Below are 7,517 nucleotides of genomic sequence, written 5' to 3'. Positions count from 1 at the left end.
GGGAGGGCAGGTTATGGAGGTGGGTATGTGCTGGTCTGGTTTTGGAATGCGGTAGGGGGAGGGGAGATTTTGAAGCTTGTGAAATCCACATTGATAGCATTGAGCTGCAGGGTTCCCAAGCAAAATATGAGATGCTGTTCCTGCAACCTTTGGGTGGCATCGTTGTGGCACTGTCAGAGATCCAGGATCGACATGTCATCCAAGGAGTGGGAGGGGGAGTTGAAATAGTTTGCGACTGGGAGGTGCAGTTGTTTGTTGCGAACTGAACGTAGGTGTTCTGCAAAGTGATCCCCAAGCCTCCGCTTGATTTCCCTGTTGTAGAGGAGGCCACAATGGGAACAGTGGATGCAGTATACCACATTAGCAGATGTGCAGGTGAATATCTGTTTGATGTGGAAGGTTTTCGTAGGGCCTGGGATGGGGGTGAGGGGGGAGGTGTAGGGACAGATGTAGCACTTCCCGCGGTTGCGGGGAAAAGTGCTGGGTGTGGTGGGGCTGGAGGGGAGTGTGAAGCGGATAAGGGAGTCATGGAGAGAGTGGTCCCTCCGGAAGGCAGATAAGGGTGGGGAGGGAAAAATGTATTTTGTAGTGGTGTCAGATTGCAGATGGCGGAAGTGTCGGAGGGAAACCAAGCAGAGGCTTGGGGACCGCTTTGTGGAATACCTACACTCGTTTCGAGCCTCCCCTAATAAATTCATTCTAGTTTATCCTCCCTCCTTACTGTATTTATTATCACCTGCCATGAAATGGGTCGAGTTAGTCATGTATTAGACCAGTAGGTACTAATTACCATTGACAACTGGACCAGCTAAAGAAAGGATTGGAGCATTTGGTAGTTAAATGTGGAGTACTTCAAACAGGATATCTCATGGAGATTCAAGGTTGTGGAATAGTAACTGTAGTTGTTATTTAATCAATCCATTATTTCATAAAATGAGTAAAGTGCCATTTATTTTAAAGTGCGGTGTAGTTAAGCTAATGGATAATATAAACAAGTAACAACCTATTTAGTTAATGTGCTTTGAGCTGTGTCTTTCTACTGGTTTAAAATTGGGATATACAATAATTAAAAACCATAAACAAATTGCAGGAACAGCTTGAATTACCAACTCAGGATGGAAAGATTGCTGGATGCCTTTGTTGTGAGATCTCCTGTTTCCAACAAATCTGTCAATCTTTACACCATCAAAATGTTTCTGAATGCAAAGGAAATGAAAAGAGGAAACGTTTTTGTGTCTTTTGTCTTGGGTTGTTATGTCACATTCGCAGCTTTGGTTTCAAGGCAGACTGGTCGAGGAGAGCCCAAAGTCAAGAACTGTCATCAGATTTAACAGACCATATGTTACAGAATAAGGCTGCTGTTACAATATATGGCATTCAGAGATAAATCAGAGATGTAGCTCTAATCTTCTTATACAGTTGTACAGCATGGAAACAGACCCTTCGGTCTAACTTCTCCATACTGAGCAGATATCTCAAACTTAACGAGTCCCATTTGCCCAGGTTTGGCCCATTTCCCTTTAAATCCTTCCTATTCACATACCTGTCCAAATGTCTTTTAAATGTTATAACTGTATTTTCCTCTATCATTTCCTGTGGTAGTTAATTCCATATACGCATCCCCACCATGCTCTGCACGAAAAAGTTGTCCCTCAGGTCACTCTTAAATCTTTCCCTTCTCACCTTAAACTTTTGCCCTCTAGTTTTGAACTCCCCTCTGCCAGGGAACAGACCTTTGCTATTCACGTTAGCTATATCTCTCATGATTTTATCAACCTCCATAAGGCCACTCCTCAACCTCCTATGTTCCAGGGAAAAAAGTCCCAGCCTATCCAGCTTCTCCTTATAACTCAAACCCTCCAGTCCCAGTAACATCCTTATACATCTTTTCTGCACCCTTTCCAGTTTATTTATTGAAAGACTGTTCCATAAACACTGCTGCCTAATGCATGATAACAAAGTGCGGAGCTGGATGAACACAGCAGGCCAAGCAGCATCGGAGGAGCACAAAAGCTGACGTTTTGGGCCTAGACCTTCATCAGAAGAAAAACCTAATCCAAGTGCTCTGTGCACGTGTTTCATTCATTCCCAGCTAGACTTCAGGCTTCTGACCAGCTCTCCATGTGCTTCTGTTTTAGCTCCACACATTCTGTGCTATTTATGCCCACTAGCTCCATGACATCATTGCTGGGTCTCAAAGCCCTCACATGCCAGCATTCTCCTGGGACTTTTCTTCCTGAACATGTTGCGTGTAATTGGAGATTAAGTTTGATTCTTGGATACATATTGACATAGAGGTTTTATGGTGTGGAAAGAAGCCCTTTGGCCCATCATGTCCATGCTGGTCATCAAGTGTCCATGTACTCTAATCTTATTTTCTAGCCATTGGGCCCAAGCGTTGTATGCTGTAACATTTCGAGTGCTGATCTAAATATGCCCTGACACTTCCTGCCTGTATCACACTTCTAGGCAGTGAGTTCCAGGTGCTATCAGCCCTCTGAGTGAAAAGGTTTTTGCCTCATGTACCCTCTAATCCTTCCTGTTCCTTCCCATAAAACTGTGTTCCTGGTTATCGACCCTTCTTCTGAAGAGCATAAGAACTAGGAGTAGGAGTAGGCCATCTGGCCCCTTGACCCTGCCCCCCCCAATTAATAAGATCATGGCTGATCTTTTTGAGACTCAGCTCCACTTACCCACCCACTCACCATAACCCTTAATTCCTTTACTGTTCTAAAATTTATCTAGCCTTGCCTTAAACACATTCAGTGAAGTAGCTTCAACCACTTCACTGGGCAGGGAATTCCACAGATTCACAACCCTTTGGGTGAAGAAGTTCCTCCTGACCTCAGTTCTATATCTGCTTCCCTTTATTTTGAGGCGACGCCTCCTACTTCTAGTTTTACCTGCTAGCGGAAACGACCTCCCTGCCTCCACCTTATCTATTCCCTTCATAATCTTATACATTTCTATAAGATCTCCCCTCATTCTTCTGAATTCCAATGAGTATAATCTCAGTCTACTCAGTCTCTCTTCATAATCCAACCCGCTCAACTCTGGAATCAACCAAGTGAATCTCCTTTGCACCCCCTCCAGTGCCAGTATATCTCTTCTCAATGAGACCAAAACTGTACACCTTACTCCAGGTGTGGCCTCACCAGGACCCTGTACAGCTGCAGCATAGCCTCCCTGTTTTTAAACTCCATCCCTCCAGCAATGGCAGACAAAATTCCATTTGCCTAAAAAATTACCTGCTGCACCTGTAATCCTACTTTTAGTGATTCATGCACAAGGACACCCAAGTCCCTCTGCACAGCAGGGTGCTGCAATTTTTTTTACCATTTAACACATTGTCCATTTTGCTGTTATTCCTACCAAAATGGATGACCTCACACTCCATCTGCCAGACCTTTGCCCACTCACTTAGACTATCTATATCCCTCTGCAGACTTTCAGTGTCTTCTGCACACTTTGCTCTATCACTCACCTTAGTGTCATCTGCAAATTTCGACACCACACTTAGTCCCCAACTCCAAATCACCTATGTAAATTGTAAACAATTTCGGTCCCAACACTGATCCCTGAGGCACACCACCAGCCACTGACCACCAGCTAGAAAAACACCATTTACCCCTACTCTTTGCTTTCTACTGGTCAACCAATCCTCTATCCATGCCAGTACATTACCTGTAATACTGTGCAACTTTATCTTATGTGGCAGCCTTGTCACAAGGCTGCTGGAAATCCAGATTCACCACGTCCACAGGTTCCCCATTGTCTACCATGCAAGTAATTTCCTCAAAGAATTCCACCAAATTAGTTAAACATGACCTACCCTTCATGAACCCATGCTGGGTGTTTCCAATGGGACAATTTATATCCAGATGTCTTGCTATTTCTTCCTTAATGCTGGATTCAAACATTTTCCCCACTACTGAAGTTAAGCTAACTGGACAATATTTAGAGATAATGGGAACTGCAGATGCTGGGGAATCCTGCTTTTTGTCTACTTCCTTTTTTAAACAGTGGTGTCACATTGGCTGTTTTCCAATCTATGGGAACCACCCCAGAGTCCAGTGAATTTTGGTAAATAATTACTAATGCATTTGCTCTTTCCCCCATCACCTTTTTTCGTACCCTGGGATGCATTTCATCAAGGCCAGGAGACTTGTCTACCTTTAGCCCCATTAGCTTGCTCAGCACTGCCTCCTTAGTGATAATGATAGTTTCTAGGTCCTTACCTGCTACAACCTTCCTGTTATTAGTTTTCGGCATGTTATTTGTGTCTTCCACAGTGAAGACTGAGACTAAATAACTGTTTAATGTCTCGGGTGTTTCCTCATTCCCAGCTATTAAATTCTCACCCTCTGAAGGACCAATGTTTACTTTCACCACTCTTTTACGATTTACATATGTGTAGAAAGTTTTGCTGCCTGTTTTTATGTTCTGAGCGAGTTTACTCTCATAATCTATCATACTTTTCTTTATAACTTTTTTTGTGGCTTTCTGTTGGCCTTTAAGGAGTTCCCAGTCTACTAGTTTCCCACTACGCGTTGCTTTTTTGGATGTGTATTTTTTTCAGTCTGATACTTTCCTTTATTTCCTCAGCCATCCATGGCTGGCTCTCTCTTTTCCTACAGTTCTTCCTTATCTCTGGGATATACTTCTGCTGAGCACTGTGAAAAATTGTTTTGAAAGCCCTCCACTGTTCCTCAATTGACCCACCATAAAGTTTTTGCTCCAATTTTGCCTTAGCTAACTCCTCCCTCATTCCTTCATTGTCTCCTTTGTTTAAGCACAGGACATTGGTACTGGATTTAACCTTCTCACGCTTCATCTGTATTTTAAATTCGATCGTACTGTGATCGCTCCTTCTAAGAGGATCCCTAACTGCGAAATCATTCATTATTCCTGTCTCATTTCACAGGACTAGATCTAAGATAGCTTGCTCCCTCATAGGTTCCACAACATATTGTTCAAGAGAATTATCACGGATGCATTCTATAAACCCCACTTCAAGGCTGCTACGAACGACCTGGTTTGACCAATCGATATGTAGATTAAAATCCCTCATGATAATTGCTGCACCATTTTTACATGTATTAGCTATTTCTATGTTTATTGCCCACCCCACCATGATGTTGTTATTGGGTGGCCCATAGACCACGCCAATCAGTGACTTCTTCTCCCTGCTATTCCTAATTTCCACGATTTGTTCAGTAGAATCTATATCATCTTCCACTATTGCCCTGATATCATCCTTAAAAATCAAAGCAACACCGCCTCCCTTACCTTCCGAGCAGTTTGATTCCCCTTGGGTATTTAACTCCCAGTCATGACCATTTCAGTAATGGCCACTAATTCATACCCATTTGCCATGATTTGCACCATCAACTCATCCACAAAGGGAAGATGTTGTCCCTGTCTACCCTGTCCATAGCCTTTAAAATTTTGTTCATCTCAATCAAATCCCCTCAAACTCTTCTCTGCTCAGCTTGTTTTGCCTCTCTTCATTCCTGTGTTGCTCCAGGCAAGGCAATATTCTGGTGAATCTCTTCCACACCGTGTCAAATATAATCACACCCTTCATACAGAGTGGCGACCTGAACTGCATGCAGTACTCCAGTGGTGTTCAGACTAATGTTATATACAGTTCCATTATAATCTGTTTGCACTTATAATTAATACCTTGACAAATACTTAACCAGCTTATCTACCCCTATCCTGCTGCCTTCAAGGATTTATAGACATACACACCAAGGTCTTTTTGACCTTCTGCACTTCCTGGAGTCCTACTATTCAATGTGTACTCCCTTGCCTTGTTAGTCCCTTCAAAATGTACCATTTCACACTTTTCAAGATTAAATTCCATCCAACCCACTTGAACAGCCCTGCCATATCATTCTGCAGTCGAAGGCTTTCTGCCTCATTATTTACAACACCAGCAATGTTCATGTCACCTGCGAAATTATTGATCAATCCTCTTACTTTCATGCCATGTTCGCAGCCTTGTGTACCATGAGCCTGTGGCCAACTCACCAAAATCTCCCTCCCCCAATTTTCCTGTCGCTCTGCCAGGCAATGACAAACAGATTTAGTAACTTGACACAGGAAAAGCGCAGAGGGGCTTGACATCTGATATACCAATAACCCAAAATAGTACTCACTCTCCCAAATATTTGCCCATTGGTCCTTTACACTGTCCAGTGCTACTCTCCCTGTCTCTCTGCTGTCTGTGTGATGGGAACTTAAGGTCGTTCTAGACCTTGCATCAGCCTTGAACTTTTCACTGTGTCTTCACTTTCAATGGGGAGGCAATGGCCTGATGGTGTTATCACCGGACTGTTAATCCAGAGACTCGGATAATGTTCTGAGGACCCGGGTTCAAATCCCATCACTGCAGATGGTGGAATTTGAATTCAATAAATATCTGGAATTGACAATCAAATGATGACCGTGAATCCATTGACGATTTTCAGGGGAAGAGCCCGTCTGGTTCACTAATGTCCTTTAGGGAAGGAAACTGCCATCCTTACCCGGTCTGGACTACATGTGACTCCAGACCCACAGCAATAGGGTTGACTCTGAACTGCCCTCTGGGTAATTTAGGTTGGACAATAAATGCTGCCTCACCAGCAATGCCCTCATCCTGTGAATGAATAGAGGGGGAAAAACACTGGATTTACAGTTGTCCCATGCCAGTGCTGCACAGGGACCTGCCCGATTCCTTGTTGTTTTGCTTTAAATGTAATTGCCTCTCCATATAAGCAGTGGGCATCTGCAAGTGGCTAAAAGTGACCATTATAGACCACAGGGAATTTCCAGGAGGGGTCTGTGAGCCAGTATCAGCCTGAATTTTCCGACACAGCCTGAGCACATGTTGCTGTTTGATGTCCGGAATCTGACAGAGTTCCCAGTGTGCGTGCAATTGCCAGTGTTATCTGGGAATGTTAAACTTCTGATAGGTTTGTTCACGGTCTCCAGAACTTGACACGAGAGCCTCCGATATGGGTACAGCTTTGGGCCATTCAGCCCCTTGAGCCTGGCCCACCATTCAATAAGATCATGGCCTGACTACATATACCCGCCTTCAGCTATTTGTTTTCCTTATTTATCTGTGAGATGTGGACGATATTTGCTGAGCAGCATGTATTGCCTGTCCTTAAAAGAAGAAACTTATGAAATTCTACCATGAAATAATGCAGAAAGGATATTCGCGACAACCGGGGAGTCTAAAACCAGAGGCCACAATCTAAGGATACAGGGTTAGGCTACTTAGGACTGGGATGAGGAGAAATTTCTTCGACCAGAGAGTGGGGAGTCTGGGGAAATCTCCCAGTTACTGAAAGTGGTTGAAGCCAAAACATTTAATGTTTTCTGTAAGTTAGACATAGTTCTTAGGAATAAAAGGATTAAAAGGTATTGGGAACAAGCTGGAATAGGCTTGAATGATAGCACAGGCTTGAAGGGCCGAACGGCTACTCCTGCTCCTAATTTCTATGTTTCTAAATCCTCAGCAA

This window comes from Stegostoma tigrinum, chromosome 12 (genome assembly GCF_030684315.1).
Source record: "Stegostoma tigrinum isolate sSteTig4 chromosome 12, sSteTig4.hap1, whole genome shotgun sequence".
Classification (NCBI taxonomy): domain Eukaryota; kingdom Metazoa; phylum Chordata; class Chondrichthyes; order Orectolobiformes; family Stegostomatidae; genus Stegostoma; species Stegostoma tigrinum.
Note: the sequence above shows the minus strand (reverse complement) of the source record.